Source organism: Phoenix dactylifera, chromosome 4 (genome assembly GCF_051530095.1).
Source record: "Phoenix dactylifera cultivar Ajwa chromosome 4, Ajwa_hap1_PhDact_Kaust_v1.1, whole genome shotgun sequence".
Taxonomy (NCBI): Eukaryota; Viridiplantae; Streptophyta; class Magnoliopsida; order Arecales; family Arecaceae; genus Phoenix; species Phoenix dactylifera.
Genome location: NC_143193.1, coordinates 36,932,269 through 36,957,300, shown reverse-complemented (window position 1 = coordinate 36,957,300; position 25,032 = coordinate 36,932,269). Strand labels below are relative to the sequence as shown.

Genomic DNA, 25,032 nt, shown 5'->3' with positions numbered 1-25,032 from the left:
TGGCGGTGCCATGCCGCATAGCGGAACAGCGTGTTGAATCCTACGCCAGAACGGCCCCGGCAGCGCGAATGTCTCGGGCCGTCGAGGTCTGCTGCTTTGTCATAAAAGGGAGTTTCGAAGGGCATGTCTTGGGTGCGATCATACCAGCACTAATGAACCGGATCCCATCAGAACTCCGCAGTTAAGCGTGCTTGGGCGAGAGTAGTACTAGGATGGGTGACCCCCTGAGAAGTCCTCGTGTTGCACCCTTTTTATTTTTTGCCCGCTTTTTTATTTTTTGATAATATTTATTTTTAATTTTTTGGCTTTTGGCTTTTCCTCTTCGGATAATTTTTTTCCCCCGACAATAAACTGAGTCCGGAGACTGGCGGTGCCATGCCGCATAGCGGGACCAGCGCGTCGAATCCTACGCCAGAACGGCCCCGACAGCGCGAATGTCTCGGGCGGTCGAGGTCTGCTGCTTTGTCATAAAAGGGAGTTTCGAAGGGCATATCGTGGGTGCGATCATACCAACACTAATGCACCGGATCCCATCAGAACTTCGCAGTTAAGCGTGCTTGGGCGAGAGTAGTACTAGGATGGGTGACCCCCAGGAAGTCCTCGTGTTGCACCCCTTTTATTTTTTGCCCGCTTTTTTATTTTTTGATAATATTTATTTTTAATTTTTCGGCTTTTGGCTTTTCCTCTTCGGATAATTTTTTTCCCTCGAAAATAAACTGAGTCCGGAGACTCGCGGTGCCATGCCGCATAGCGGAACAGCGCGTTGAATCCTACGCCAGAACGGCCCCGGCAGCGCGAATGTCGCGGGCCGTCGAGGTCTGCTGCTTTGTCATAAAAGGGAGTTTCGAAGGGCATATCATGGGTGCGATCATAACAGCACTAATGCACCGGCTCCCATCAGAACTCCGCAGTTAAGCGTGCTTGGGCGAGAGTAGTACTAGGATGGGTGACCCCCTGGGAAGTCCTCGTGTTGCACCCCTTTTATTTTTTGCCCGCTTTTTTATTTTTTGATAATATTTATTTTTAATTTTTCGGCTTTTGGCTTTTCCTCTTCGGATAATTTTTTTCCCTCGAAAATAAACTGAGTCCGGAGGCTCGCGGTGCCATGCCGCATAGCGGAACAGCGCGTTGAATCCTACGCCAGAACGGCCCCGGCAGCGCGAATGTCTCGGGCCGTCGAGGTCTGCTGCTTTGTCATAAAAGGGAGTTTCGAAGGGCATGTCTTGGGTGCGATCATACCAGCACTAATGAACCGGATCCCATCAGAACTCCGCAGTTAAGCGTGCTTGGGCGAGAGTAGTACTAGGATGGGTGACCCCCTGAGAAGTCCTCGTGTTGCACCCTTTTTATTTTTTGCCCGCTTTTTTATTTTTTGATAATATTTATTTTTAATTTTTTGGCTTTTGGCTTTTCCTCTTCGGATAATTTTTTTCCCCCGACAATAAACTGAGTCCGGAGACTGGCGGTGCCATGCCGCATAGCGGGACCAGCGCGTCGAATCCTACGCCAGAACGGCCCCGACAGCGCGAATGTCTCGGGCGGTCGAGGTCTGCTGCTTTGTCATAAAAGGGAGTTTCGAAGGGCATATCGTGGGTGCGATCATACCAACACTAATGCACCGGATCCCATCAGAACTTCGCAGTTAAGCGTGCTTGGGCGAGAGTAGTACTAGGATGGGTGACCCCCAGGAAGTCCTCGTGTTGCACCCCTTTTATTTTTTGCCCGCTTTTTTATTTTTTGATAATATTTATTTTTAATTTTTCGGCTTTTGGCTTTTCCTCTTCGGATAATTTTTTTCCCTCGAAAATAAACTGAGTCCGGAGACTCGCGGTGCCATGCCGCATAGCGGAACAGCGCGTTGAATCCTACGCCAGAACGGCCCCGGCAGCGCGAATGTCGCGGGCCGTCGAGGTCTGCTGCTTTGTCATAAAAGGGAGTTTCGAAGGGCATATCATGGGTGCGATCATAACAGCACTAATGCACCGGCTCCCATCAGAACTCCGCAGTTAAGCGTGCTTGGGCGAGAGTAGTACTAGGATGGGTGACCCCCTGGGAAGTCCTCGTGTTGCACCCCTTTTATTTTTTGCCCGCTTTTTTATTTTTTGATAATATTTATTTTTAATTTTTCGGCTTTTGGCTTTTCCTCTTCGGATAATTTTTTTCCCTCGAAAATAAACTGAGTCCGGAGGCTCGCGGTGCCATGCCGCATAGCGGAACAGCGCGTTGAATCCTACGCCAGAACGGCCCCGGCAGCGCGAATGTCTCGGGCCGTCGAGGTCTGCTGCTTTGTCATAAAAGGGAGTTTCGAAGGGCATGTCTTGGGTGCGATCATACCAGCACTAATGCACCGGATCCCATCAGAACTCCGCAGTTAAGCGTGCTTGGGCGAGAGTAGTACTAGGATGGGTGACCCCCTGAGAAGTCCTCGTGTTGCACCCTTCTTATTTTTTGCCCGCTTTTTTATTTTTTGATAATATTTATTTTTAATTTTTTGGCTTTTGGCTTTTCCTCTTCGGATAATTTTTTTCCCCCGACAATAAACTGAGTCCGGAGACTGGCGGTGCCATGCCGCATAGCGGGACCAGCGCGTCGAATCCTACGCCAGAACGGCCCCGGCAGCGCGAATGTCTCGGGCGGTCGAGGTCTGCTGCTTTGTCATAAAAGGGAGTTTCGAAGGGCATATCGTGGGTGCGATCATACCAGCACTAATGCACCGGATCCCATCAGAACTTCGCAGTTAAGCGTGCTTGGGCGAGAGTAGTACTAGGATGGGTGACCCCCAGGAAGTCCTCGTGTTGCACCCCTTTTATTTTTTGCCCGCTTTTTTATTTTTTGATAATATTTATTTTTAATTTTTCGGCTTTTGGCTTTTCCTCTTCGGATAATTTTTTTCCCTCGAAAATTAACTGAGTCCGGAGACTCGCGGTGCCATGCCGCATAGCGGAACAGCGCGTTGAATCCTACGCCAGAACGGCCCCGGCAGCGCGAATGTCTCGGGCCGTCGAGGTCTGCTGCTTTGTCATAAAAGGGTGTTTCGATGGGCATGTCATGGGTGCGATCATACTAGCACTAATGCACCGGATCCCATCAGAACTCCGCAGTTAAGCGTGCTTGGGCGAGAGTAGTACTAGGATGGGTGACCCCCTGGGAAGTCCTCGTGTTGCACCCCTTTTATTTTTTGCCCGCTTTTTTATTTTTTGATAATATTTATTTTTAATTTTTCGGCTTTTGGCTTTTCCTCTTCGGATAATTTTTTTCCCTCGAAAATAAACTGAGTCCGGAGGCTCGCGGTGCCATGCCGCATAGCGGAACAGCGCGTTGAATCCTACGCCAGAACGGCCCCGGCAGCGCGAATGTCTCGGGCCGTCGAGGTCTGCTGCTTTGTCATAAAAGGGAGTTTCGAAGGGCATATCATGGGTGCGATCATACCAGCACTAATGCACCGGATCCCATCAGAACTCTGCAGTTAAGCGTGCTTGGGCGAGAGTAGTACTAGGATGGGTGACCCCCTGGGAAGTCCTCGTGTTGCACCCCTTTTATTTTTTGCCTGCTTTTTTATTTTTTGATAACATTTATTTTTTATTTTTCGGCTTTTGTCTTTTCCTCTTCGGATAATTTTTTTCCCCCGAAAATAAACTGAGTCCGGAGACTGGCGGTGCCATGCCGCATAGCGGAACAGCGTGTTGAATCCTACGCCAGAACGGCCCCGGCAGCGCGAATGTCTCGGGCCGTCGAGGTCTGCTGCTTTGTCATAAAAGGGAGTTTCGAAGGGCATGTCTTGGGTGCGATCATACCAGCACTAATGAACCGGATCCCATCAGAACTCCGCAGTTAAGCGTGCTTGGGCGAGAGTAGTACTAGGATGGGTGACCCCCTGAGAAGTCCTCGTGTTGCACCCTTTTTATTTTTTGCCCGCTTTTTTATTTTTTGATAATATTTATTTTTAATTTTTTGGCTTTTGGCTTTTCCTCTTCGGATAATTTTTTTCCCCCGACAATAAACTGAGTCCGGAGACTGGCGGTGCCATGCCGCATAGCGGGACCAGCGCGTCGAATCCTACGCCAGAACGGCCCCGACAGCGCGAATGTCTCGGGCGGTCGAGGTCTGCTGCTTTGTCATAAAAGGGAGTTTCGAAGGGCATATCGTGGGTGCGATCATACCAACACTAATGCACCGGATCCCATCAGAACTTCGCAGTTAAGCGTGCTTGGGCGAGAGTAGTACTAGGATGGGTGACCCCCAGGAAGTCCTCGTGTTGCACCCCTTTTATTTTTTGCCCGCTTTTTTATTTTTTGATAATATTTATTTTTAATTTTTCGGCTTTTGGCTTTTCCTCTTCGGATAATTTTTTTCCCTCGAAAATAAACTGAGTCCGGAGACTCGCGGTGCCATGCCGCATAGCGGAACAGCGCGTTGAATCCTACGCCAGAACGGCCCCGGCAGCGCGAATGTCGCGGGCCGTCGAGGTCTGCTGCTTTGTCATAAAAGGGAGTTTCGAAGGGCATATCATGGGTGCGATCATAACAGCACTAATGCACCGGCTCCCATCAGAACTCCGCAGTTAAGCGTGCTTGGGCGAGAGTAGTACTAGGATGGGTGACCCCCTGGGAAGTCCTCGTGTTGCACCCCTTTTATTTTTTGCCCGCTTTTTTATTTTTTGATAATATTTATTTTTAATTTTTCGGCTTTTGGCTTTTCCTCTTCGGATAATTTTTTTCCCTCGAAAATAAACTGAGTCCGGAGGCTCGCGGTGCCATGCCGCATAGCGGAACAGCGCGTTGAATCCTACGCCAGAACGGCCCCGGCAGCGCGAATGTCTCGGGCCGTCGAGGTCTGCTGCTTTGTCATAAAAGGGAGTTTCGAAGGGCATGTCTTGGGTGCGATCATACCAGCACTAATGCACCGGATCCCATCAGAACTCCGCAGTTAAGCGTGCTTGGGCGAGAGTAGTACTAGGATGGGTGACCCCCTGAGAAGTCCTCGTGTTGCACCCTTCTTATTTTTTGCCCGCTTTTTTATTTTTTGATAATATTTATTTTTAATTTTTTGGCTTTTGGCTTTTCCTCTTCGGATAATTTTTTTCCCCCGACAATAAACTGAGTCCGGAGACTGGCGGTGCCATGCCGCATAGCGGGACCAGCGCGTCGAATCCTACGCCAGAACGGCCCCGGCAGCGCGAATGTCTCGGGCGGTCGAGGTCTGCTGCTTTGTCATAAAAGGGAGTTTCGAAGGGCATATCGTGGGTGCGATCATACCAGCACTAATGCACCGGATCCCATCAGAACTTCGCAGTTAAGCGTGCTTGGGCGAGAGTAGTACTAGGATGGGTGACCCCCAGGAAGTCCTCGTGTTGCACCCCTTTTATTTTTTGCCCGCTTTTTTATTTTTTGATAATATTTATTTTTAATTTTTCGGCTTTTGGCTTTTCCTCTTCGGATAATTTTTTTCCCTCGAAAATTAACTGAGTCCGGAGACTCGCGGTGCCATGCCGCATAGCGGAACAGCGCGTTGAATCCTACGCCAGAACGGCCCCGGCAGCGCGAATGTCTCGGGCCGTCGAGGTCTGCTGCTTTGTCATAAAAGGGTGTTTCGATGGGCATGTCATGGGTGCGATCATACTAGCACTAATGCACCGGATCCCATCAGAACTCCGCAGTTAAGCGTGCTTGGGCGAGAGTAGTACTAGGATGGGTGACCCCCTGGGAAGTCCTCGTGTTGCACCCCTTTTATTTTTTGCCCGCTTTTTTATTTTTTGATAATATTTATTTTTAATTTTTCGGCTTTTGGCTTTTCCTCTTCGGATAATTTTTTTCCCTCGAAAATAAACTGAGTCCGGAGGCTCGCGGTGCCATGCCGCATAGCGGAACAGCGCGTTGAATCCTACGCCAGAACGGCCCCGGCAGCGCGAATGTCTCGGGCCGTCGAGGTCTGCTGCTTTGTCATAAAAGGGAGTTTCGAAGGGCATATCATGGGTGCGATCATACCAGCACTAATGCACCGGATCCCATCAGAACTCTGCAGTTAAGCGTGCTTGGGCGAGAGTAGTACTAGGATGGGTGACCCCCTGGGAAGTCCTCGTGTTGCACCCCTTTTATTTTTTGCCTGCTTTTTTATTTTTTGATAACATTTATTTTTTATTTTTCGGCTTTTGTCTTTTCCTCTTCGGATAATTTTTTTCCCCCGAAAATAAACTGAGTCCGGAGACTGGCGGTGCCATGCCGCATAGCGGAACAGCGTGTTGAATCCTACGCCAGAACGGCCCCGGCAGCGCGAATGTCTCGGGCCGTCGAGGTCTGCTGCTTTGTCATAAAAGGGAGTTTCGAAGGGCATGTCTTGGGTGCGATCATACCAGCACTAATGCACCGGATCCCATCAGAACTCCGCAGTTAAGCGTGCTTGGGCGAGAGTAGTACTAGGATGGGTGACCCCCTGAGAAGTCCTCGTGTTGCACCCTTTTTATTTTTTGCCCGCTTTTTTATTTTTTGATAATATTTATTTTTAATTTTTTGGCTTTTGGCTTTTCCTCTTCGGATAATTTTTTTCTCCCGACAATAAACTGAGTCCGGAGACTGGCGGTGCCATGCCGCATAGCGGGACCAGCGCGTCGAATCCTACGCCAGAACGGCCCCGGCAGCGCGAATGTCTCGGGCGGTCGAGGTCTGCTGCTTTGTCATAAAAGGGAGTTCCGAAGGGCATATCGTGGGTGCGATCATACCAGCACTAATGCACCGGATCCCATCAGAACTTCGCAGTTAAGCGTGCTTGGGCGAGAGTAGTACTAGGATGGGTGACCCCCAGGAAGTCCTCGTGTTGCACCCCTTTTATTTTTTGCCCACTTTTTTATTTTTTGATAATATTTATTTTTAATTTTTCGGCATTTGGCTTTTCCTCTTCGGATAATTTTTTTCCCTCGAAAATAAACTGAGTCCGGAGACTCGCGGTGCCATGCCGCATAGCGGAACAGCGCGTTGAATCCTACGCTAGAACGGCCCCGGCAGCGCGAATGTCTCGGGCCGTCGAGGTCTGCTGCTTTGTCATAAAAGGGTGTTTCGATGGGCATGTCATGGGTGCGATCATACCAGCACTAATGCACCGGATCCCATCAGAACTCCGCAGTTAAGCGTGCTTGGGCGACAGTAGTACTAGGATGGGTGACCCCCTGGGAAGTCCTCGTGTTGCACCCCTTTTATTTTTTGCCCGCTTTTTTATTTTTTGATAATATTTATTTTTAATTTTTCGGCTTTTGGCTTTTCCTCTTCGGATAATTTTTTTCCCTCGAAAATAAACTGAGTCCGGAGGCTCGCGGTGCCATGCCGCATAGCGGAACAGCGCGTTGAATCCTACGCCAGAACGGCCCCGGCAGCGTGAATGTCTCGAGCCGTCGAGGTCTGCTGCTTTGTCATAAAAGGGAGTTTCGAAGGGCATATCATGGGTGCGATCATACCAGCACTAATGCACCGGATCCCATCAGAACTCTGCAGTTAAGCGTGCTTGGGCGAGAGTAGTACTAGGATGGGTGACCCCCTGGGAAGTCCTCGTGTTGCACCCCTTTTATTTTTTGCCTGCTTTTTTATTTTTTGATAACATTTATTTTTTATTTTTCGGCTTTTGTCTTTTCCTCTTCGGATAATTTTTTTCCCCCGAAAATAAACTGAGTCCGGAGACTGGCGGTGCCATGCCGCATAGCGGAACAGCGTGTTGAATCCTACGCCAGAACGGCCCCGGCAGCGCGAATGTCTCGGGCCGTCGAGGTCTGCTGCTTTGTCATAAAAGGGAGTTTCGAAGGGCATGTCTTGGGTGCGATCATACCAGCACTAATGCACCGGATCCCATCAGAACTCCGCAGTTAAGCGTGCTTGGGCGAGAGTAGTACTAGGATGGGTGACCCCCTGAGAAGTCCTCGTGTTGCACCCTTTTTATTTTTTGCCCACTTTTTTATTTTTTGATAATATTTATTTTTAATTTTTTGGCTTTTGGCTTTTCCTCTTCGGATAATTTTTTTTCCCCGACAATAAACTGAGTCCGGAGACTGGCGGTGCCATGCCGCATAGCGGGACCAGCGCGTCGAATCCTACGCCAGAACGGCCCCGGCAGCGCGAATGTCTCGGGCGGTCGAGGTCTGCTGCTTTGTCATAAAAGGGAGTTTCGAAGGGCATATCGTGGGTGCGATCATACCAGCACTAATGCACCGGATCCCATCAGAACTTCGCAGTTAAGCGTGCCTGGGCGAGAGTAGTACTAGGATGGGTGACCCCCAGGAAGTCCTCGTGTTGCACCCCTTTTATTTTTTGCCCGCTTTTTTATTTTTTGATAATATTTATTTTTAATTTTTCGGCTTTTGGCTTTTCCTCTTCGGATAATTTTTTCCCTCGAAAATAAACTGAGTCCGGAGACTCGCGGTGCCATGCCGCATAGCGGAACAGCGCGTTGAATCCTACGCCAGAACGGCCCCGGCAGCGCGAATGTCTCGGGCCGTCGAGGTCTGCTGCTTTGTCATAAAAGGGAGTTTCGAAGGGCATATCATGGGTGCGATCATACCAGCGCTAATGCACCGGATCCCATCAGAACTCCGCAGTTAAGCGTGCTTGGGCGAGAGTAGTACTAGGATGGGTGACCCCCTGGGAAGTCCTCGTGTTGCACCCCTTTTATTTTTTGCCCGCTTTTTTATTTTTTGATAACATTTATTTTTAATTTTTCGGCTTTTGGCTTTTCCTCTTCGGATAATTTTTTTCCCTCGAAAATAAACTGAGTCCGGAGACTCGCGGTGCCATGCCGCATAGCGGAACAGCGCGTTGAATCCTACGCCAGAACGGCCCCGGCAGCGCGAATGTCTCGGGCCGTCGAGGTCTGCTGCTTTGTCATAAAAGGGTGTTTCGATGGGCATGTATTGGGTGCGATCATACCAGCACTAATGCACCGGATCCCATCAGAACTCCGCAGTTAAGCGTGCTTGGGCGAGAGTAGTGCTAGGATGGGTGACCCCCTGGGAAGTCCTCGTGTTGCACCCCTTTTATTTTTTGCCCGCTTTTTTATTTTTTGATAACATTTATTTTTTATTTTTCGGCTTTTGGCTTTTCCTCTTCGGATAATTTTTTTCCCCCGAAAATAAACTGAGTCCGGAGACTGGCGGTGCCATGCCGCATAGTGGAACAGCACGTTGAATCATACGCCAGAACGGCCCCGGCAGCGCGAATGTCTCGGGCCGTCGAGGTCTGCTGCTTTGTCCTAAAAGGGAGTTTCGAAGGGCATGTCATGGGTGCGATCATACCAGCACTAATGCACCGGATCCCATCAGAACTCTGCAGTTAAGCGTGCTTGGGCGAGAGTAGTACTAGGATGGGTGACCCCCTGGGAAGTCCTCGTGTTGCACCCCTTTTATTTTTTGCCCGCTTTTTTATTTTTTGATAACATTTATTTTTTATTTTTCGGCTTTTGTCATTTCCTCTTCGGATAATTTTTTTCCCCCGAAAATAAACTGAGTCCGGAGACTGGCGGTGCCATGCCGCATAGCGGAACAGCGTGTTGAATCCTACGCCAGAACGGCCCCGGCAGCGCGAATGTCTTGGGCCGTCGAGGTCTGCTGCTTTGTCATAAAAGGGAGTTTCGAAGGGCATGTCTTGGGTGCGATTATACCAGCACTAATGCACCGGATCCCATCAGAACTCCGCAGTTAAGCGTGCTTGGGCGAGAGTAGTACTAGGATGGGTGACCCCCTGAGAAGTCCTCGTGTTGCACCCTTTTTATTTTTTGCCCGCTTTTTTATTTTTTGATAATATTTATTTTTAATTTTTTGGCTTTTGGCTTTTCCTCTTCGGATAATTTTTTTCCCCCGACAATAAACTGAGCCCGGAGACTGGCGGTGCCATGCCGCATAGCGGGACCAGCGCGTTGAATCCTACGCCAGAACGGCCCCGGCAGCGCGAATGTCTCGGGCGGTCGAGGTCTGCTGCTTTGTCATAAAAGGGAGTTTCGAAGGGCATATCATGGGTGCGATCATACCAGCACTATTGCACCGGATCCCATCAGAACTTCGCAGTTAAGCGTGCTTGGGCGAGAGTAGCACTAGGATGGGTGACCCCCTGGGAAGTCCTCGTGTTGCACCCCTTTTATTTTTTGCCCGCTTTTTTATTTTTCGATAACATTTATTTTTAATTTTTCGGCTTTTGGCTTTTCCTCTTCGGATAATTTTTTTCCCCCGAAAATAAACTGAGTCGGGAGACTCGCGGTGCCATGCCGCATAGCGGAACAGCGCGTTGAATCCTACGCCAGAACGGCCCCGGCAGCGCGAATGTCTCGGGCCGTCGAGGTCTGCTGCTTTGTCATAAAAGGGTGTTTCGATGGGCATGTCATGGGTGCGATCATACCAGCACTAATGCACCGGATCCCATCAGAACTCCGCAGTTAAGCGTGCTTGGGCGAGAGTAGTACTAGGATGGGTGACCCCCTGGGAAGTCCTCGTGTTGCACCCCTTTTATTTTTTGCCCGCTTTTTTATTTTTTGATAATATTTATTTTTAATTTTTCGGCTTTTGGCTTTTCCTCTTCGGATAATTTTTTTCCCTCGAAAATAAACTGAGTCCGGAGACTCGCGGTGCCATGCCGCATAGCGGAACAGCGCGTTGAATCCTACGCCAGAACGGCCCCGGCAGCGCGAATGTCTCGGGCCGTCGAGGTCTGCTGCTTTGTTTTAAAAGGGAGTTTCGAAGGGCATGTCATGGGTGCGATCATACCAGCACTAATGCACCGGATCCCATCAGAACTCAGCAGTTAAGCGTGCTTGGGCGAGAGTAGTACTAGGATGGGTGACCCCCTGGGAAGTCCTCGTGTTGCACCCCTTTTATTTTTTGCCCGCTTTTTTATTTTTTGATAATATCTATTTTTAATTTTTTGGCTTTTGGCTTTTCCTCTTCGGATAATTTTTTCCCCCCGAAAATAAACTGAGTCCGGAGACTGGCGGTGCCATGCCGCATAGCGGAACAGCGCGTTGAATCATACGCCAGAACGGCCCCGGCAGCGCGAATGTCTCGGGCCGTCGAGGTCTGCTGCTTTGTATTAAAAGGGAGTTTCGAAGGGCATGTCTTGGGTGCGATCATACCAGCACTAATGCACCGGATCCCATCAGAACTCCGCAGTTAAGCGTGCTTGGGCGAGAGTAGTACTAGGATGGGGGACCCCCTGGGAAGTCCTCGTGTTGCACCCTTTTTATTTTTTGCCCGCATTTTTATTTTTTGATAATATTTAATTTAAATTTTTCGGCTTTTGGCTTTTCCTCTTCGGATAATTTTTTTCCTCCAACAATAAACTGAGTCCGGAGACTGGCGGTGCCATGCCGCATAGCGGGACCAGCGCGTTGAATCCTACGCCAGAACGGCCCCGGCAGCGTGAATGTCTCGGGCCGTCGAGGTCTGCTGCTTTGTCATAAAAGGGAGTTTCGAAGGGCATGTCATGGGTGCGATCATACCAGCACTAATGCACCGGATCCCATCAGAACTCCGCAGTTAAGCGTGCTTGGGCGAGAGTAGTACTAGGATGGGTGACCCCCTGGGAAGTCCTCGTGTTGCACCCCTTTTATTTTTTGCCCGCTTTTTTATTTTTTGATAACATTTATTTTTAATTTTTCGGCTTTTGGCTTTTCCTCTTCGGATAATTTTTTTCCCTCGAAAATAAACTGAGTCCGGAGACTCGCGGAGCCATGCCGCATAGCGGAACAGCGCGTTGAATCCTACGCCAGAACGGCCCCGGCAGCGCGAATATCTCGGGCCGTCGAGGTCTGCTGCTTTGTCATAAAAGGGTGTTTCGATGGGCATGTCAGGGGTGCGATCATACCAGCACTAATGCACCGGATCCCATCAGAACTCCGCAGTTAAGCGTGCTTGGGCGAGAGTAGTACTAGGATGGGTGACCCCCTGGGAAGTCCTCGTGTTGCACCCCTTTTATTTTTTGCCCACTTTTTTATTTTTTGATAATATTTATTTTTAATTTTTTGGCTTTTGGCTTTTCCTCTTCGGATAATTTTTTCCCCCCGAAAATAAACTGAGTCCGGAGACTGGCGGTGCCATGCCGCATAGCGGAACAGCGTGTTGAATCATACGCCAGAACGGCCCCCGCAGCGTGAATGTCTCGGGGCGTCGAGGTCTGCTGCTTTGTTTTAAAAGGGAGTTTCGAAGGGCATGTCTTGGGTGCGATCATACCAGCACTAATGCACCGGATCCCATCAGAACTCCGCAGTTAAGCGTGCTTGGGCGAGAGTAGTACTAGGATGGGTGATCCCCTGGGAAGTCCTTGTGTTGCACCCTTTTTATTTTTTGCCCGCTTTTTTATTTTTTGATAATATTTATTTTTAATTTTTCGGCTTTTGGCTTTTCCTCTTCGGATAATTTTTTTCCTCCGACAATAAACTGAGTCCGGAGATTGGCGGTGCCATGCCGCATAGCGGGACCAGCGCGTTGAATCCTACGCCAGAACGGCCCCGGCAGCGTGAATGTCTCGGGCCGTCGAGGTCTGCTGCTTTGTCATACTAGGGAGTTTCGAAGGGCATGTCATGGGTGCGATCATACCAGCACTAATGCACCGGATCCCATCAGAACTCCGCAGTTAAGCGTGCTTGGGCGAGAGTAGTACTAGGATGGGTGACCCCCTGGAAAGTCCTCGTGTTGCACCCTTTTTATTTTTTGCCCGCTTTTTTATTTTTTGGTAATATTTATTTTTAATTTTTCGGCTTTTGGCTTTTCCTCTTCGGATAATTTTTTTCCCTCGAAAATAAACTGAGTCCGAAGACTCGCGGTGCCATGCCGCATAGCGGAACTGCGCGTTGAATCCTACGCCAGAACGGCCCCGGCAGCGCGAATGTCTCGGGCCGTCGAGGTCTGCTGCTTTGTCATAAAAGGGTGTTTCGATGGGCATGTCATGGGTGCGATCATACCAGCACTAATGCACCGGATCCCATCAGAACTCCGCAGTTAAGCGTGCTTGGGCGAGAGTAGTACTAGGATGGGTGACCCCCTGGGAAGTCCTCGTGTTGCACCCCTTTTATTTTTTGCCCGCTTTTTTATTTTTTGATAATATTTATTTTTAATTTTTCGGCTTTTGGCTTTTCCTCTTCGGATAATTTTTTTCCCTCGAAAATAAACTGAGTCCGGAGACTCGCGGTGCCATGCCGCATAGCGGAACAGCGCGTTGAATCCTACGCCAGAACGGCCCCGGCAGCGCGAATGTCTCGGGCCGTCGAGGTCTGCTGCTTTGTCATAAAAGGGAGTTTCGAAGGGCATATCATGGGTGCGATCATACCAGCACTAATGCACCGGATCCCATCAGAACTCTGCAGTTAAGCGTGCTTGGGCGAGAGTAGTACTAGGATGGGTGACCCCCTGGGAAGTCCTCGTGTTGCACCCCTTTTATTTTTTGCCTGCTTTTTTATTTTTTGATAACATTTATTTTTTATTTTTCGGCTTTTGTCTTTTCCTCTTCGGATAATTTTTTTCCCCCAAAAATAAACTGAGTCCGGAGACTGGCGGTGCCATGCCGCATAGCGGAACAGCGTGTTGAATCCTACGCCAGAACGGCCCCGGCAGCGCGAATGTCTCGGGCCGTCGAGGTCTGCTGCTTTGTCATAAAAGGGAGTTTCGAAGGGCATGTCTTGGGTGCGATCATACCAGCACTAATGCACCGGATCCCATCAGAACTCCGCAGTTAAGCGTGCTTGGGCGAGAGTAGTACTAGGATGGGTGACCCCCTGAGAAGTCCTCGTGTTGCACCCTTTTTATTTTTTGCCCGCTTTTTTATTTTTTGATAATATTTATTTTTAATTTTTTGGCTTTTGGCTTTTCCTCTTCGGATAATTTTTTTCCCCCGACAATAAACTGAGTCCGGAGACTGGCGGTGCCATGCCGCATAGCGGGACCAGCGCGTCGAATCCTACGCCAGAACGGCCCCGGCAGCGCGAATGTCTCGGGCGGTCGAGGTCTGCTGCTTTGTCATAAAAGGGAGTTTCGAAGGGCATATCATGGGTGCGATCATACCAGCACTAATGCACCGGATCCCATCAGAACTGCGCAGTTAAGCGTGCTTGGGCGAGAGTAGTACTAGGATGGGTGACCCCCAGGAAGTCCTCGTGTTGCACCCCTTTTATTTTTTGCCCGCTTTTTTATTTTTTGATAATATTTATTTTTAATTTTTCGGCTTTTGGCTTTTCCTCTTCGGATAATTTTTTTCCCTCGAAAATAAACTGAGTCCGGAGACTCGCGGTGCCATGCCGCATAGCGGAACAGCGCGTTGAATCCTACGCCAGAACGGCCCCGGCAGCGCGAATGTCTCGGGACGTCGAGGTCTGCTGCTTTGTCATAAAAGGGAGTTTCGAAGGGCATATCATGGGTGCGATCATACCAGCACTAATGCACCGGATCCCATCAGAACTCCGCAGTTAAGCGTGCTTGGGCGAGAGTAGTACTAGGATGGGTGACCCCCTGGGAAGTCCTCGTGTTGCACCCCTTTTATTTTTTGCCCGCTTTTTTATTTTTTGATAACATTTATTTTTAATTTTTCGGCTTTTGGCTTTTCCTCTTCGGATAATTTTTTCCCCCCGAAAATAAACTGAGTCCGGAGACTGGCGGTGCCATGCCGCATAGCGGAACAGCGTGTTGAATCATACGCCAGAACGGCCCCCGCAGCGCGAATGTCTCGGGCCGTCGAGGTCTGCTGCTTTGTTTTAAAAGGGAGTTTCGAAGGGCATGTCATGGGTGCGATCATACCAGCACTAATGCACCGGATCCCATCAGAACTCAGCAGTTAAGCGTGCTTGGGCGAGAGTAGTACTAGGATGGGTGACCCCCTGGGAAGTCCTCGTGTTGCACCCCTTTTATTTTTTGCCCGCTTTTTTATTTTTTGATAATATTTATTTTTAATTTTTTGGCTTTTGGCTTTTCCTCTTCGGATAATTTTTTTCCCCCGAAAATAAACTGAGTCCGGAGACTGGCGGTGCCATGCCGCATAGCGGGACCAGCGCGTTGAATCCTACGCCAGAACGGCTCCGGCAGCGCGAATGTCTCGGGCCGTCGAGGTCTGCTGCTTTGCCATAAAAGGGAGTTTCGAAGGGCATATCATGGGTGCGATCATACCAGCACTAATGCACCGGATCCCATCAGAACTCCGCAGTTAAGCGTGCTTGGGCGAGAGTAGTACTAGGATGGGTGATCCCCTGGGAAGTCCTTGTGTTGCACCCTTTTTATTTTTTGCCCGCTTTTTTATTTTTTGATAATATTTATTTTTAATTTTTCGGCTTTTGGCTTTTCCTCTTCGGATAATTTTTTTCCTCCGACAATAAACTGAGTCCGGAGATTGGCGGTGCCATGCCGCATAGCGGGACCAGCGCGTTGAATCCTACGCCAGAACGGCCCCGGCAGCGTGAATGTCTCGGGCCGTCGAGGTCTGCTGCTTTGTCATACTAGGGAGTTTCGAAGGGCATGTCATGGGTGCGATCATACCAGCACTAATGCACCGGATCCCATCAGAACTCCGCAGTTAAGCGTGCTTGGGCGAGAGTAGTACTAGGATGGGTGACCCCCTGGAAAGTCCTCGTGTTGCACCCTTTTTATTTTTTGCCCGCTTTTTTATTTTTTGGTAATATTTATTTTTAATTTTTCGGCTTTTGGCTTTTCCTCTTCGGATAATTTTTTTCCCTCGAAAATAAACTGAGTCCGAAGACTCGCGGTGCCATGCCGCATAGCGGAACTGCGCGTTGAATCCTACGCCAGAACGGCCCCGGCAGCGCGAATGTCTCGGGCCGTCGAGGTCTGCTGCTTTGTCATAAAAGGGTGTTTCGATGGGCATGTCATGGGTGCGATCATACCAGCACTAATGCACCGGATCCCATCAGAACTCCGCAGTTAAGCGTGCTTGGGCGAGAGTAGTACTAGGATGGGTGACCCCCTGGGAAGTCCTCGTGTTGCACCCCTTTTATTTTTTGCCCGCTTTTTTATTTTTTGATAATATTTATTTTTAATTTTTCGGCTTTTGGCTTTTCCTCTTCGGATAATTTTTTTCCCTCGAAAATAAACTGAGTCCGGAGACTCGCGGTGCCATGCCGCATAGCGGAACAGCGCGTTGAATCCTACGCCAGAACGGCCCCGGCAGCGCGAATGTCTCGGGCCGTCGAGGTCTGCTGCTTTGTCATAAAAGGGAGTTTCGAAGGGCATATCATGGGTGCGATCATACCAGCACTAATGCACCGGATCCCATCAGAACTCTGCAGTTAAGCGTGCTTGGGCGAGAGTAGTACTAGGATGGGTGACCCCCTGGGAAGTCCTCGTGTTGCACCCCTTTTATTTTTTGCCTGCTTTTTTATTTTTTGATAACATTTATTTTTTATTTTTCGGCTTTTGTCTTTTCCTCTTCGGATAATTTTTTTCCCCCAAAAATAAACTGAGTCCGGAGACTGGCGGTGCCATGCCGCATAGCGGAACAGCGTGTTGAATCCTACGCCAGAACGGCCCCGGCAGCGCGAATGTCTCGGGCCGTCGAGGTCTGCTGCTTTGTCATAAAAGGGAGTTTCGAAGGGCATGTCTTGGGTGCGATCATACCAGCACTAATGCACCGGATCCCATCAGAACTCCGCAGTTAAGCGTGCTTGGGCGAGAGTAGTACTAGGATGGGTGACCCCCTGAGAAGTCCTCGTGTTGCACCCTTTTTATTTTTTGCCCGCTTTTTTATTTTTTGATAATATTTATTTTTAATTTTTTGGCTTTTGGCTTTTCCACTTCGGATAATTTTTTTCCCCCGACAATAAACTGAGTCCGGAGACTGGCGGTGCCATGCCGCATAGCGGGACCAGCGCGTCGAATCCTACGCCAGAACGGCCCCGGCAGCGCGAATGTCTCGGGCGGTCGAGGTCTGCTGCTTTGTCATAAAAGGGAGTTTCGAAGGGCATATCATGGGTGCGATCATACCAGCACTAATGCACCGGATCCCATCAGAACTGCGCAGTTAAGCGTGCTTGGGCGAGAGTAGTACTAGGATGGGTGACCCCCAGGAAGTCCTCGTGTTGCACCCCTTTTATTTTTTGCCCGCTTTTTTATTTTTTGATAATATTTATTTTTAATTTTTCGGCTTTTGGCTTTTCCTCTTCGGATAATTTTTTTCCCTCGAAAATAAACTGAGTCCGGAGACTCGCGGTGCCATGCCGCATAGCGGAACAGCGCGTTGAATCCTACGCCAGAACGGCCCCGGCAGCGCGAATGTCTCGGGACGTCGAGGTCTGCTGCTTTGTCATAAAAGGGAGTTTCGAAGGGCATATCATGGGTGCGATCATACCAGCACTAATGCACCGGATCCCATCAGAACTCCGCAGTTAAGCGTGCTTGGGCGAGAGTAGTACTAGGATGGGTGACCCCCTGGGAAGTCCTCGTGTTGCACCCCTTTTATTTTTTGCCCGCTTTTTTATTTTTTGATAACATTTATTTTTAATTTTTCGGCTTTTGGCTTTTCCTCTTCGGATAATTTTTTCCCCCCGAAAATAAACTGAGTCCGGAGACTGGCGGTGCCATGCCGCATAGCGGAACAGCGTGTTGAATCATACGCCAGAACGGCCCCCGCAGCGCGAATGTCTCGGGCCGTCGAGGTCTGCTGCTTTGTTTTAAAAGGGAGTTTCGAAGGGCATGTCATGGGTGCGATCATACCAGCACTAATGCACCGGATCCCATCAGAACTCAGCAGTTAAGCGTGCTTGGGCGAGAGTAGTACTAGGATGGGTGACCCCCTGGGAAGTCCTCGTGTTGCACCCCTTTTATTTTTTGCCCGCTTTTTTATTTTTTGATAATATTTATTTTTAATTTTTTGGCTTTTGGCTTTTCCTCTTCGGATAATTTTTTTCCCCCGAAAATAAACTGAGTCCGGAGACTGGCGGTGCCATGCCGCATAGCGGGACCAGCGCGTTGAATCCTACGCCAGAACGGCTCCGGCAGCGCGAATGTCTCGGGCCGTCGAGGTCTGCTGCTTTGCCATAAAAGGGAGTTTCGAAGGGCATATCATGGGTGCGATCATACCAGCACTAATGCACCGGATCCCATCAGTACTCCGCAGTTAAGCGTGCTTGGGCGAGAGTAGTACTAGGATGGGTTACCCCCTGGGAAGTCCTCGTGTTGCACCCCTTTTATTTTTTGCCCGCTTTTTTATTTTTTGATAATATCTATTTTTAATTTTTTGGCTTTTGGCTTTTCCTCTTCGGATAATTTTTTCCCCCCGAAAATAAACTGAGTCCGGAGACTGGCGGTGCCATGCCGCATAGCGGAACAGCGCGTTGAATCATACGCCAGAACGGCCCCGGCAGCGCGAATGTCTCGGGCCGTCGAGGTCTGCTGCTTTGTATTAAAAGGGAGTTTCGAAGGGCATGTCTTGGGTGCGATCATACCAGCACTAATGCACCGGATCCCATCAGAACTCCGCAGTTAAGCGTGCTTGGGCGAGAGTAGTACTAGGATGGGTGACCCCCTGGGAAGTCCTCGTGTTGCACCCTTTTTATTTTTTGCCCGCATTTTTATTTTTTGATAATATTTATTTTAAATTTTTCGGCTTTTGGCTTTTCCTCTTCGGATAATTTTTTTCCTCCAACAATAAACTGAGTCCGGAGACTGGCGGTGCCATGCCGCATAGCGGGACCAGCGCGTTGAATCCTACGCCAGAACGGCCCCGGCAGCGTGAATGTCTCGGGCCGTCGAGGTCTGCTGCTTTGTCATAAAAGGGAGTTTCGAAGGGCATGTTATGGGTGCGATCATACCAGCACTAATGCACCGGATCCCATCAGAACTCCGCAGTTAAGCGTGCTTGGGCGAGAGTAGTACTAGGATGGGTGACCCCCTGGGAAGTCCTCGTGTTGCACCCTTTTTATTTTTTGCCCGCTTTTTTATTTTTTGATAATATTTATTTTTAATTTTTCGGCTTTTGGCTTTTCCTCTTCGGATAATTTTTTTTTCCCGAAAATAAACTGAGTCCGGAGACTGGCGGTGCCATGCCGCATAGCGGAACAGCGCGTTGAATCCTACGCCAGAACGGCCCCGGCAGCGCGAATGTCTCGGGCCGTCGCGGTCTGCTGCTTTGTCATAAAAGGGAGTTTCGAAGGGTATGTCATGGCTGCGATCATACCAGCACTAATGCACCGGATCCCATCATAACTCCGCAGTTAAGCGTGCTTGGGCGAGAGAAGTACTACGATGGGTGACCCCCTGGGAAGTCCTCGTGTTGCACCCTTTTTATTTTTTGCCCGCTTTTTTATTTTTTGATAATATTTATTTTTAATTTTTTGGCTTTTGGCTTTTCCTCTTCGGATAATTTTTTCCCCCCGAAAATAAACTGAGTCCGGAGACTGGCGGTGCCATGCCGCATAGCGGAACAGCGTGTTGAATCCTACGCCAGAACGGCCCCGGCAGCGCGAATGTCTCGGGCCGTCGAGGTCTGCTGCTTTGTCATAAAAGGGAGTTTCGAAGGGCATGTCTTGGGTGCGATCATACCAGCACTAATGCACCGGATCCCATCAGAACTCCGCAGTTAAGCGTGCTTGGGCGAGAGTAGTACTAGGATGGGTGACCCCCTGAGAAGTCCTCGTGTTGCACCCTTTTTATTTTTTGCCCGCTTTTTTATTTTTTGATAATATTTATTTTTAATTTTTTGGCTTTTGGCTTTTCCTCTTCGGATAATTTTTTTCCCCCGACAATAAACTGAGTCCGGAGACTGGCGGTGCCATGCCGCATAGCGGGACCAGCGCGTCGAATCCTACGCCAGAACGGCCCCGGCAGCGCGAATGTCTCGGGCGGTCGAGGTCTGCTGCTTTGTCATAAAAGGGAGTTTCGAAGGGCATATCATGGGTGCGATCATACCAGCACTAATGCACCGGATCCCATCAGAACTTCGCAGTTAAGCGTGCTTGGGCGAGAGTAGTACTAGGATGGGTGACCCCCAGGAAGTCCTCGTGTTGCACCCCTTTTATTTTTTGCCCGCTTTTTTATTTTTTGATAATATTTATTTTTAATTTTTCGGCTTTTGGCTTTTCCTCTTCGGATAATTTTTTTCCCTCGAAAATAAACTGAGTCCGGAGACTCGCGGTGCCATGCCGCATAGCGGAACAGCGCGTTGAATCCTACGCCAGAACGGCCCCGGCAGCGCGAATGTCTCGGGCCGTCGAGGTCTGCTGCTTTGTCATAAAAGGGAGTTTCGAAGGGCATATCATGCGTGCGATCATACCAGCACTAATGCACCGGATCCCATCAGAACTCCGCAGTTAAGCGTGCTTGGGCGAGAGTAGTACTAGGATGGGTGACCCCCTGGGAAGTCTTCGTGTTGCACCCCTTTTATTTTTTGCCCGCTTTTTTATTTTTTGATAACATTTATTTTTAATTTTTCGGCTTTTGGCTTTTCCTCTTCGGATAATTTTTTTCCCTCGAAAATAAACTGAGTCCGGAGACTCGCGGAGCCATGCCGCATAGCGGAACAGCGCGTCGAATTCTACGCCAGAACGGCCCCGGCAGCGCGAATATCTCGGGCCGTCGAGGTCTGCTGCTTTGTCATAAAAGGGTGTTTCGATGGGCATGTCAGGGGTGCGATCATACCAGCACTAATGCACCGGATCCCATCAGAACTCCGCAGTTAAGCGTGCTTGGGCGAGAGTAGTACTAGGATGGGTGACCCCCTGGGAAGTCCTCGTGTTGCACCCCTTTTATTTTTTGCCCGCTTTTTTATTTTTTGATAATATTTATTTTTAATTTTTTGGCTTTTGGCTTTTCCTCTTCGGATAATTTTTTCCCCCCGAAAATAAACTGAGTCCGGAGACTGGCGGTGCCATGCCGCATAGCGGAACAGCGTGTTGAATCATACGCCAGAACGGCCCCCGCAGCGTGAATGTCTCGGGCCGTCGAGGTCTGCTGCTTTGTTTTAAAAGGGAGTTTCGAAGGGCATGTCTTGGGTGCGATCATACCAGCACTAATGCACCGGATCCCATCAGAACTCCGCAGTTAAGCGTGCTTGGGCGAGAGTAGTACTAGGATGGGTGATCCCCTGGGAAGTCCTTGTGTTGCACCCTTTTTATTTTTTGCCCGCTTTTTTATTTTTTGATAATATTTATTTTTAATTTTTCGGCTTTTGGCTTTTCCTCTTCGGATAATTTTTTTCCTCCGACAATAAACTGAGTCCGGAGATTGGCGGTGCCATGCCGCATAGCGGGACCAGCGCGTTGAATCCTACGCCAGAACGGCCCCGGCAGCGTGAATGTCTCGGGCCGTCGAGGTCTGCTGCTTTGTCATACTAGGGAGTTTCGAAGGGCATGTCATGGGTGCGATCATACCAGCACTAATGCACCGGATCCCATCAGAACTCCGCAGTTAAGCGTGCTTGGGCGAGAGTAGTACTAGGATGGGTGACCCCCTGGAAAGTCCTCGTGTTGCACCCTTTTTATTTTTTGCCCGCTTTTTTATTTTTTGATAATATTTATTTTTAATTTTTCGGCTTTTGGCTTTTCCTCTTCGGATAATTTTTTTCCCTCGAAAATAAACTGAGTCCGAAGACTCGCGGTGCCATGCCGCATAGCGGAACTGCGCGTTGAATCCTACGCCAGAACGGCCCCGGCAGCGCGAATGTCTCGGGCCGTCGAGGTCTGCTGCTTTGTCATAAAAGGGTGTTTCGATGGGCATGTCATGGGTGCGATCATACCAACACTAATGCACCGGATCCCATCAGAACTCCGCAGTTAAGCGTGCTTGGGCGAGAGTAGTACTAGGATGGGTGACCCCCTGGGAAGTCCTCGTGTTGCACCCCTTTTATTTTTTGCCCGCTTTTTTATTTTTTGATAATATTTATTTTTAATTTTTCGGCTTTTGGCTTTTCCTCTTCGGATAATTTTTTTCCCTCGAAAATAAACTGAGTCCGGAGACTCGCGGTGCCATGCCGCATAGCGGAACAGCGCGTTGAATCCTACGCCAGAACGGCCCCGGCAGCGCGAATGTCTCGGGCCGTCGAGGTCTGCTGCTTTGTCATAAAAGGGAGTTTCGAAGGGCATATCATGGGTGCGATCATACCAGCACTAATGCACCGGATCCCATCAGAACTCTGCAGTTAAGCGTGCTTGGGCGAGAGTAGTACTAGGATGGGTGACCCCCTGGGAAGTCCTCGTGTTGCACCCCTTTTATTTTTTGCCTGCTTTTTTATTTTTTGATAACATTTATTTTTTATTTTTCGGCTTTTGTCTTTTCCTCTTCGGATAATTTTTTTCCCCCAAAAATAAACTGAGTCCGGAGACTGGCGGTGCCATGCCGCATAGCGGAACAGCGTGTTGAATCCTACGCCAGAACGGCCCCGGCAGCGCGAATGTCTCGGGCCGTCGAGGTCTGCTGCTTTGTCATAAAAGGGAGTTTCGAAAGGCATGTCTTGGGTGCGATCATACCAGCACTAATGCACCGGATCCCATCAGAACTCCGCAGTTAAGCGTGCTTGGGCGAGAGTAGTACTAGGATGGGTGACCCCCTGAGAAGTCCTCGTGTTGCACCCTTTTTATTTTTTGCCCGCTTTTTTATTTTTTGATAATATTTATTTTTAATTTTTTGGCTTTTGGCTTTTCCTCTTCGGATAATTTTTTTCCCCCGACAATAAACTGAGTCCGGAGACTGGCGGTGCCATGCCGCATAGCGGGACCAGCGCGTCGAATCCTACGCCAGAACGGCCCCGGCAGCGCGAATGTCTCGGGCGGTCGAGGTCTGCTGCTTTGTCATAAAAGGGAGTTTCGAAGGGCATATCATGGGTGCGATCATACCAGCACTAATGCACCGGATCCCATCAGAACTGCGCAGTTAAGCGTGCTTGGGCGAGAGTAGTACTAGGATGGGTGACCCCCAGGAAGTCCTCGTGTTGCACCCCTTTTATTTTTTGCCCGCTTTTTTATTTTTTGATAATATTTATTTTTAATTTTTCGGCTTTTGGCTTTTCCTCTTCGGATAATTTTTTTCCCTCGAAAATAAACTGAGTCCGGAGACTCGCGGTGCCATGCCGCATAGCGGAACAGCGCGTTGAATCCTACGCCAGAACGGCCCCGGCAGCGCGAATGTCTCGGGACGTCGAGGTCTGCTGCTTTGTCATAAAAGGGAGTTTCGAAGGGCATATCATGGGTGCGATCATACCAGCACTAATGCACCGGATCCCATCAGAACTCCGCAGTTAAGCGTGCTAGGGCGAGAGTAGTACTAGGATGGGTGACCCCCTGGGAAGTCCTCGTGTTGCACCCCTTTTATTTTTTGCCCGCTTTTTTATTTTTTGATAACATTTATTTTTAATTTTTCGGCTTTTGGCTTTTCCTCTTCGGATAATTTTTTCCCCCCGAAAATAAACTGAGTCCGGAGACTGGCGGTGCCATGCCGCATAGCGGAACAGCGTGTTGAATCATACGCCAGAACGGCCCCCGCATCGCGAATGTCTCGGGCCGTCGAGGTCTGCTGCTTTGTTTTAAAAGGGAGTTTCGAAGGGCATGTCATGGGTGCGATCATACCAGCACTAATGCACCGGATCCCATCAGAACTCAGCAGTTAAGCGTGCTTGGGCGAGAGTAGTACTAGGATGGGTGACCCCCTGGGAAGTCCTCGTGTTGCACCCCTTTTATTTTTTGCCCGCTTTTTTATTTTTTGATAATATTTATTTTTAATTTTTTGGCTTTTGGCTTTTCCTCTTCGGATAATTTTTTTCCCCCGAAAATAAACTGAGTCCGGAGACTGGCGGTGCCATGCCGCATAGCGGGACCAGCGCGTTGAATCCTACGCCAGAACGGCTCCGGCAGCGCGAATGTCTCGGGCCGTCGAGGTCTGCTGCTTTGCCATAAAAGGGAGTTTCGAAGGGCATATCATGGGTGCGATCATACCAGCACTAATGCACCGGATCCCATCTGTACTCCGCAGTTAAGCGTGCTTGGGCGAGAGTAGTACTAGGATGGGTTACCCCCTGGGAAGTCCTCGTGTTGCACCCCTTTTATTTTTTGCCCGCTTTTTTATTTTTTGATAATATTTATTTTTAATTTTTTGGCTTTTGGCTTTTCCTCTTCGGATAATTTTTTCCCCCCGAAAATAAACTGAGTCCGGAGACTGGCGGTGCCATGCCGCATAGCGGAACAGCGCGTTGAATCATACGCCAGAACGGCCCCGGCAGCGCGAATGTCTCGGGCCGTCGAGGTCTGCTGCTTTGTATTAAAAGGGAGTTTCGAAGTGCATGTCTTGGGTGCGATCATACCAGCACTAATGCACCGGATCCCATCAGAACTCCGCAGTTAAGCGTGCTTGGGCGAGAGTAGTACTAGGATGGGTGACCCCCTGGGAAGTCCTCGTGTTGCACCCTTTTTATTTTTTGCCCGCATTTTTATTTTTTGATAATATTTATTTTAAATTTTTCGGCTTTTGGCTTTTCCTCTTCGGATAATTTTTTTCCTCCAACAATAAACTGAGTCCGGAGACTGGCGGTGCCATGCCGCATAGCGGGACCAGCGCGTTGAATCCTACGCCAGAACGGCCCCGGCAGCGTGAATGTCTCGGGCCGTCGAGGTCTGCTGCTTTGTCATAAAAGGGAGTTTCGAAGGGCATGTCATGGGTGCGATCATACCAGCACTAATGCACTGGATCCCATCAGAACTCCGCAGTTAAGCGTGCTTGGGCGAGAGTAGTACTAGGATGGGTGACCTCCTGGGAAGTCCTCGTGTTGCACCCTTTTTATTTTTTGCCCGCTTTTTTATTTTTTGATAATATTTATTTTTAATTTTTTGGCTTTTGGCTTTCCCTCTTCGGATAATTTTTTTTTCCCGAAAATAAACTGAGTCCGGAGACTGGCGGTGCCATGCCGCATAGCGGAACAGCGCGTTGAATCCTACGCCAGAACGGCCCCGGCAGCGCGAATGTCTCGGGCCGTCGCGGTCTGCTGCTTTGTCATAAAAGGGAGTTTCGAAGGGTAATTTTTTTTTCCCGAAAATAAACTGAGTCCGGAGACTGGCGGTGCCATGCCGCATAGCGGAACAGCGCGTTGAATCCTA

At 49.4% G+C, this 25,032-nt stretch overlaps 65 non-coding genes and 3 pseudogenes across 65 annotated transcripts; all 68 read left to right on the top strand.

The window, feature by feature from the left end:
• Positions 1 to 130: 130 nt before the first annotated feature.
• Positions 131 to 249, top strand: LOC149761871 (5S ribosomal RNA). Its single transcript, XR_016403750.1, has one exon. It is a non-coding gene; the product is annotated as a 5S ribosomal RNA (ribosomal RNA).
• A 247-nt stretch (positions 250 to 496) lies between these two features.
• Positions 497 to 614, top strand: LOC149761870 (5S ribosomal RNA). Its single transcript, XR_016409050.1, has one exon. It is a non-coding gene; the product is annotated as a 5S ribosomal RNA (ribosomal RNA).
• A 246-nt stretch (positions 615 to 860) lies between these two features.
• Positions 861 to 979, top strand: LOC149761869 (5S ribosomal RNA). Its single transcript, XR_016407859.1, has one exon. It is a non-coding gene; the product is annotated as a 5S ribosomal RNA (ribosomal RNA).
• Positions 980 to 1,225: 246 nt separating this feature from the next.
• Positions 1,226 to 1,344, top strand: LOC149761868 (5S ribosomal RNA). Its single transcript, XR_016403749.1, has one exon. It is a non-coding gene; the product is annotated as a 5S ribosomal RNA (ribosomal RNA).
• A 247-nt stretch (positions 1,345 to 1,591) lies between these two features.
• Positions 1,592 to 1,709, top strand: LOC149761867 (5S ribosomal RNA). The gene has a single exon (XR_016409049.1). It is a non-coding gene; the product is annotated as a 5S ribosomal RNA (ribosomal RNA).
• A 246-nt stretch (positions 1,710 to 1,955) lies between these two features.
• On the top strand, positions 1,956 to 2,074 carry LOC149761866 (5S ribosomal RNA). Its single transcript, XR_016407858.1, has one exon. It is a non-coding gene; the product is annotated as a 5S ribosomal RNA (ribosomal RNA).
• A 246-nt stretch (positions 2,075 to 2,320) lies between these two features.
• LOC149761865 (5S ribosomal RNA) lies at positions 2,321 to 2,439 on the top strand. Its single transcript, XR_016412860.1, has one exon. It is a non-coding gene; the product is annotated as a 5S ribosomal RNA (ribosomal RNA).
• Positions 2,440 to 2,686: 247 nt separating this feature from the next.
• Positions 2,687 to 2,804, top strand: LOC149761864 (5S ribosomal RNA). Its single transcript, XR_016407568.1, has one exon. It is a non-coding gene; the product is annotated as a 5S ribosomal RNA (ribosomal RNA).
• Positions 2,805 to 3,050: 246 nt separating this feature from the next.
• On the top strand, positions 3,051 to 3,169 carry LOC149761863 (5S ribosomal RNA). The gene has a single exon (XR_016401374.1). It is a non-coding gene; the product is annotated as a 5S ribosomal RNA (ribosomal RNA).
• A 246-nt stretch (positions 3,170 to 3,415) lies between these two features.
• Positions 3,416 to 3,534, top strand: LOC149761862 (5S ribosomal RNA). The gene has a single exon (XR_016401456.1). It is a non-coding gene; the product is annotated as a 5S ribosomal RNA (ribosomal RNA).
• A 246-nt stretch (positions 3,535 to 3,780) lies between these two features.
• Positions 3,781 to 3,899, top strand: LOC149761861 (5S ribosomal RNA). The gene has a single exon (XR_016403748.1). It is a non-coding gene; the product is annotated as a 5S ribosomal RNA (ribosomal RNA).
• A 247-nt stretch (positions 3,900 to 4,146) lies between these two features.
• Positions 4,147 to 4,264, top strand: LOC149761860 (5S ribosomal RNA). The gene has a single exon (XR_016409048.1). It is a non-coding gene; the product is annotated as a 5S ribosomal RNA (ribosomal RNA).
• Positions 4,265 to 4,510: 246 nt separating this feature from the next.
• LOC149761859 (5S ribosomal RNA) lies at positions 4,511 to 4,629 on the top strand. Its single transcript, XR_016407857.1, has one exon. It is a non-coding gene; the product is annotated as a 5S ribosomal RNA (ribosomal RNA).
• A 246-nt stretch (positions 4,630 to 4,875) lies between these two features.
• LOC149761858 (5S ribosomal RNA) lies at positions 4,876 to 4,994 on the top strand. Its single transcript, XR_016412859.1, has one exon. It is a non-coding gene; the product is annotated as a 5S ribosomal RNA (ribosomal RNA).
• Positions 4,995 to 5,241: 247 nt separating this feature from the next.
• Positions 5,242 to 5,359, top strand: LOC149761857 (5S ribosomal RNA). The gene has a single exon (XR_016407567.1). It is a non-coding gene; the product is annotated as a 5S ribosomal RNA (ribosomal RNA).
• Positions 5,360 to 5,605: 246 nt separating this feature from the next.
• On the top strand, positions 5,606 to 5,724 carry LOC149761856 (5S ribosomal RNA). Its single transcript, XR_016401373.1, has one exon. It is a non-coding gene; the product is annotated as a 5S ribosomal RNA (ribosomal RNA).
• A 246-nt stretch (positions 5,725 to 5,970) lies between these two features.
• Positions 5,971 to 6,089, top strand: LOC149761855 (5S ribosomal RNA). The gene has a single exon (XR_016401455.1). It is a non-coding gene; the product is annotated as a 5S ribosomal RNA (ribosomal RNA).
• Positions 6,090 to 6,335: 246 nt separating this feature from the next.
• On the top strand, positions 6,336 to 6,454 carry LOC149761854 (5S ribosomal RNA). The gene has a single exon (XR_016412858.1). It is a non-coding gene; the product is annotated as a 5S ribosomal RNA (ribosomal RNA).
• A 247-nt stretch (positions 6,455 to 6,701) lies between these two features.
• LOC149761853 (5S ribosomal RNA) lies at positions 6,702 to 6,819 on the top strand. The gene has a single exon (XR_016407566.1). It is a non-coding gene; the product is annotated as a 5S ribosomal RNA (ribosomal RNA).
• A 246-nt stretch (positions 6,820 to 7,065) lies between these two features.
• LOC149761852 (5S ribosomal RNA) lies at positions 7,066 to 7,184 on the top strand. Its single transcript, XR_016405099.1, has one exon. It is a non-coding gene; the product is annotated as a 5S ribosomal RNA (ribosomal RNA).
• A 246-nt stretch (positions 7,185 to 7,430) lies between these two features.
• LOC149761851 (5S ribosomal RNA) lies at positions 7,431 to 7,549 on the top strand. Its single transcript, XR_016401454.1, has one exon. It is a non-coding gene; the product is annotated as a 5S ribosomal RNA (ribosomal RNA).
• A 246-nt stretch (positions 7,550 to 7,795) lies between these two features.
• On the top strand, positions 7,796 to 7,914 carry LOC149761850 (5S ribosomal RNA). Its single transcript, XR_016412857.1, has one exon. It is a non-coding gene; the product is annotated as a 5S ribosomal RNA (ribosomal RNA).
• Positions 7,915 to 8,161: 247 nt separating this feature from the next.
• LOC149761849 (5S ribosomal RNA) lies at positions 8,162 to 8,279 on the top strand. The gene has a single exon (XR_016407696.1). It is a non-coding gene; the product is annotated as a 5S ribosomal RNA (ribosomal RNA).
• A 245-nt stretch (positions 8,280 to 8,524) lies between these two features.
• Positions 8,525 to 8,643, top strand: LOC149761848 (5S ribosomal RNA). Its single transcript, XR_016400841.1, has one exon. It is a non-coding gene; the product is annotated as a 5S ribosomal RNA (ribosomal RNA).
• A 246-nt stretch (positions 8,644 to 8,889) lies between these two features.
• LOC149761847 (5S ribosomal RNA) lies at positions 8,890 to 9,008 on the top strand. Its single transcript, XR_016403383.1, has one exon. It is a non-coding gene; the product is annotated as a 5S ribosomal RNA (ribosomal RNA).
• A 246-nt stretch (positions 9,009 to 9,254) lies between these two features.
• LOC149761846 (5S ribosomal RNA) lies at positions 9,255 to 9,373 on the top strand. The gene has a single exon (XR_016401453.1). It is a non-coding gene; the product is annotated as a 5S ribosomal RNA (ribosomal RNA).
• Positions 9,374 to 9,619: 246 nt separating this feature from the next.
• On the top strand, positions 9,620 to 9,738 carry LOC149761845 (5S ribosomal RNA). Its single transcript, XR_016401194.1, has one exon. It is a non-coding gene; the product is annotated as a 5S ribosomal RNA (ribosomal RNA).
• A 247-nt stretch (positions 9,739 to 9,985) lies between these two features.
• Positions 9,986 to 10,104, top strand: LOC149761844 (5S ribosomal RNA). Its single transcript, XR_016407779.1, has one exon. It is a non-coding gene; the product is annotated as a 5S ribosomal RNA (ribosomal RNA).
• Positions 10,105 to 10,350: 246 nt separating this feature from the next.
• LOC149761843 (5S ribosomal RNA) lies at positions 10,351 to 10,469 on the top strand. Its single transcript, XR_016410103.1, has one exon. It is a non-coding gene; the product is annotated as a 5S ribosomal RNA (ribosomal RNA).
• A 246-nt stretch (positions 10,470 to 10,715) lies between these two features.
• On the top strand, positions 10,716 to 10,834 carry LOC149761842 (5S ribosomal RNA). Its single transcript, XR_016403413.1, has one exon. It is a non-coding gene; the product is annotated as a 5S ribosomal RNA (ribosomal RNA).
• A 246-nt stretch (positions 10,835 to 11,080) lies between these two features.
• LOC149761841 (5S ribosomal RNA) lies at positions 11,081 to 11,199 on the top strand. Its single transcript, XR_016413031.1, has one exon. It is a non-coding gene; the product is annotated as a 5S ribosomal RNA (ribosomal RNA).
• A 247-nt stretch (positions 11,200 to 11,446) lies between these two features.
• Positions 11,447 to 11,565, top strand: LOC149761840 (5S ribosomal RNA). Its single transcript, XR_016410102.1, has one exon. It is a non-coding gene; the product is annotated as a 5S ribosomal RNA (ribosomal RNA).
• A 246-nt stretch (positions 11,566 to 11,811) lies between these two features.
• LOC149761839 (5S ribosomal RNA) lies at positions 11,812 to 11,930 on the top strand. The gene has a single exon (XR_016410100.1). It is a non-coding gene; the product is annotated as a 5S ribosomal RNA (ribosomal RNA).
• A 246-nt stretch (positions 11,931 to 12,176) lies between these two features.
• LOC149761838 (5S ribosomal RNA) lies at positions 12,177 to 12,295 on the top strand. Its single transcript, XR_016403877.1, has one exon. It is a non-coding gene; the product is annotated as a 5S ribosomal RNA (ribosomal RNA).
• Positions 12,296 to 12,542: 247 nt separating this feature from the next.
• LOC149761837 (5S ribosomal RNA) lies at positions 12,543 to 12,661 on the top strand. The gene has a single exon (XR_016403261.1). It is a non-coding gene; the product is annotated as a 5S ribosomal RNA (ribosomal RNA).
• A 246-nt stretch (positions 12,662 to 12,907) lies between these two features.
• LOC149761836 (5S ribosomal RNA) lies at positions 12,908 to 13,026 on the top strand. Its single transcript, XR_016410099.1, has one exon. It is a non-coding gene; the product is annotated as a 5S ribosomal RNA (ribosomal RNA).
• A 246-nt stretch (positions 13,027 to 13,272) lies between these two features.
• Positions 13,273 to 13,391, top strand: LOC149761835 (5S ribosomal RNA). Its single transcript, XR_016401452.1, has one exon. It is a non-coding gene; the product is annotated as a 5S ribosomal RNA (ribosomal RNA).
• Positions 13,392 to 13,637: 246 nt separating this feature from the next.
• LOC149761834 (5S ribosomal RNA) lies at positions 13,638 to 13,756 on the top strand. Its single transcript, XR_016412856.1, has one exon. It is a non-coding gene; the product is annotated as a 5S ribosomal RNA (ribosomal RNA).
• A 247-nt stretch (positions 13,757 to 14,003) lies between these two features.
• LOC149761833 (5S ribosomal RNA) lies at positions 14,004 to 14,121 on the top strand (annotated as a pseudogene).
• Positions 14,122 to 14,367: 246 nt separating this feature from the next.
• On the top strand, positions 14,368 to 14,486 carry LOC149761832 (5S ribosomal RNA). The gene has a single exon (XR_016410098.1). It is a non-coding gene; the product is annotated as a 5S ribosomal RNA (ribosomal RNA).
• Positions 14,487 to 14,732: 246 nt separating this feature from the next.
• Positions 14,733 to 14,851, top strand: LOC149761831 (5S ribosomal RNA). Its single transcript, XR_016403412.1, has one exon. It is a non-coding gene; the product is annotated as a 5S ribosomal RNA (ribosomal RNA).
• Positions 14,852 to 15,098: 247 nt separating this feature from the next.
• Positions 15,099 to 15,217, top strand: LOC149761830 (5S ribosomal RNA). The gene has a single exon (XR_016403876.1). It is a non-coding gene; the product is annotated as a 5S ribosomal RNA (ribosomal RNA).
• Positions 15,218 to 15,464: 247 nt separating this feature from the next.
• LOC149761829 (5S ribosomal RNA) lies at positions 15,465 to 15,583 on the top strand. The gene has a single exon (XR_016403260.1). It is a non-coding gene; the product is annotated as a 5S ribosomal RNA (ribosomal RNA).
• Positions 15,584 to 15,829: 246 nt separating this feature from the next.
• LOC149761828 (5S ribosomal RNA) lies at positions 15,830 to 15,948 on the top strand. Its single transcript, XR_016410097.1, has one exon. It is a non-coding gene; the product is annotated as a 5S ribosomal RNA (ribosomal RNA).
• A 246-nt stretch (positions 15,949 to 16,194) lies between these two features.
• LOC149761827 (5S ribosomal RNA) lies at positions 16,195 to 16,313 on the top strand. Its single transcript, XR_016401451.1, has one exon. It is a non-coding gene; the product is annotated as a 5S ribosomal RNA (ribosomal RNA).
• Positions 16,314 to 16,559: 246 nt separating this feature from the next.
• LOC149761826 (5S ribosomal RNA) lies at positions 16,560 to 16,678 on the top strand. Its single transcript, XR_016412855.1, has one exon. It is a non-coding gene; the product is annotated as a 5S ribosomal RNA (ribosomal RNA).
• Positions 16,679 to 16,925: 247 nt separating this feature from the next.
• On the top strand, positions 16,926 to 17,043 carry LOC149761825 (5S ribosomal RNA; annotated as a pseudogene).
• Positions 17,044 to 17,289: 246 nt separating this feature from the next.
• Positions 17,290 to 17,408, top strand: LOC149761824 (5S ribosomal RNA). The gene has a single exon (XR_016410096.1). It is a non-coding gene; the product is annotated as a 5S ribosomal RNA (ribosomal RNA).
• A 246-nt stretch (positions 17,409 to 17,654) lies between these two features.
• LOC149761823 (5S ribosomal RNA) lies at positions 17,655 to 17,773 on the top strand. The gene has a single exon (XR_016403411.1). It is a non-coding gene; the product is annotated as a 5S ribosomal RNA (ribosomal RNA).
• Positions 17,774 to 18,020: 247 nt separating this feature from the next.
• Positions 18,021 to 18,139, top strand: LOC149761822 (5S ribosomal RNA). The gene has a single exon (XR_016404013.1). It is a non-coding gene; the product is annotated as a 5S ribosomal RNA (ribosomal RNA).
• Positions 18,140 to 18,385: 246 nt separating this feature from the next.
• On the top strand, positions 18,386 to 18,504 carry LOC149761821 (5S ribosomal RNA). The gene has a single exon (XR_016412165.1). It is a non-coding gene; the product is annotated as a 5S ribosomal RNA (ribosomal RNA).
• Positions 18,505 to 18,751: 247 nt separating this feature from the next.
• LOC149761820 (5S ribosomal RNA) lies at positions 18,752 to 18,870 on the top strand. The gene has a single exon (XR_016412164.1). It is a non-coding gene; the product is annotated as a 5S ribosomal RNA (ribosomal RNA).
• Positions 18,871 to 19,116: 246 nt separating this feature from the next.
• LOC149761819 (5S ribosomal RNA) lies at positions 19,117 to 19,235 on the top strand. Its single transcript, XR_016408910.1, has one exon. It is a non-coding gene; the product is annotated as a 5S ribosomal RNA (ribosomal RNA).
• A 246-nt stretch (positions 19,236 to 19,481) lies between these two features.
• On the top strand, positions 19,482 to 19,600 carry LOC149761818 (5S ribosomal RNA). The gene has a single exon (XR_016412854.1). It is a non-coding gene; the product is annotated as a 5S ribosomal RNA (ribosomal RNA).
• A 247-nt stretch (positions 19,601 to 19,847) lies between these two features.
• On the top strand, positions 19,848 to 19,965 carry LOC149761817 (5S ribosomal RNA). Its single transcript, XR_016407565.1, has one exon. It is a non-coding gene; the product is annotated as a 5S ribosomal RNA (ribosomal RNA).
• Positions 19,966 to 20,211: 246 nt separating this feature from the next.
• Positions 20,212 to 20,330, top strand: LOC149761816 (5S ribosomal RNA). Its single transcript, XR_016404921.1, has one exon. It is a non-coding gene; the product is annotated as a 5S ribosomal RNA (ribosomal RNA).
• Positions 20,331 to 20,576: 246 nt separating this feature from the next.
• LOC149761815 (5S ribosomal RNA) lies at positions 20,577 to 20,695 on the top strand. Its single transcript, XR_016410095.1, has one exon. It is a non-coding gene; the product is annotated as a 5S ribosomal RNA (ribosomal RNA).
• Positions 20,696 to 20,941: 246 nt separating this feature from the next.
• On the top strand, positions 20,942 to 21,060 carry LOC149761814 (5S ribosomal RNA). The gene has a single exon (XR_016403875.1). It is a non-coding gene; the product is annotated as a 5S ribosomal RNA (ribosomal RNA).
• Positions 21,061 to 21,307: 247 nt separating this feature from the next.
• LOC149761813 (5S ribosomal RNA) lies at positions 21,308 to 21,426 on the top strand. Its single transcript, XR_016403259.1, has one exon. It is a non-coding gene; the product is annotated as a 5S ribosomal RNA (ribosomal RNA).
• A 246-nt stretch (positions 21,427 to 21,672) lies between these two features.
• Positions 21,673 to 21,791, top strand: LOC149761812 (5S ribosomal RNA). Its single transcript, XR_016402774.1, has one exon. It is a non-coding gene; the product is annotated as a 5S ribosomal RNA (ribosomal RNA).
• A 246-nt stretch (positions 21,792 to 22,037) lies between these two features.
• Positions 22,038 to 22,156, top strand: LOC149761811 (5S ribosomal RNA). The gene has a single exon (XR_016401449.1). It is a non-coding gene; the product is annotated as a 5S ribosomal RNA (ribosomal RNA).
• Positions 22,157 to 22,402: 246 nt separating this feature from the next.
• Positions 22,403 to 22,521, top strand: LOC149761810 (5S ribosomal RNA). The gene has a single exon (XR_016412853.1). It is a non-coding gene; the product is annotated as a 5S ribosomal RNA (ribosomal RNA).
• Positions 22,522 to 22,768: 247 nt separating this feature from the next.
• Positions 22,769 to 22,886, top strand: LOC149761809 (5S ribosomal RNA; annotated as a pseudogene).
• Positions 22,887 to 23,132: 246 nt separating this feature from the next.
• Positions 23,133 to 23,251, top strand: LOC149761808 (5S ribosomal RNA). Its single transcript, XR_016407185.1, has one exon. It is a non-coding gene; the product is annotated as a 5S ribosomal RNA (ribosomal RNA).
• A 246-nt stretch (positions 23,252 to 23,497) lies between these two features.
• LOC149761807 (5S ribosomal RNA) lies at positions 23,498 to 23,616 on the top strand. Its single transcript, XR_016403410.1, has one exon. It is a non-coding gene; the product is annotated as a 5S ribosomal RNA (ribosomal RNA).
• Positions 23,617 to 23,863: 247 nt separating this feature from the next.
• Positions 23,864 to 23,982, top strand: LOC149761806 (5S ribosomal RNA). Its single transcript, XR_016403757.1, has one exon. It is a non-coding gene; the product is annotated as a 5S ribosomal RNA (ribosomal RNA).
• A 246-nt stretch (positions 23,983 to 24,228) lies between these two features.
• On the top strand, positions 24,229 to 24,347 carry LOC149761805 (5S ribosomal RNA). The gene has a single exon (XR_016412163.1). It is a non-coding gene; the product is annotated as a 5S ribosomal RNA (ribosomal RNA).
• Positions 24,348 to 24,594: 247 nt separating this feature from the next.
• On the top strand, positions 24,595 to 24,713 carry LOC149761804 (5S ribosomal RNA). Its single transcript, XR_016401886.1, has one exon. It is a non-coding gene; the product is annotated as a 5S ribosomal RNA (ribosomal RNA).
• The last annotated feature ends 319 nt before the right edge of the window (positions 24,714 to 25,032 follow it).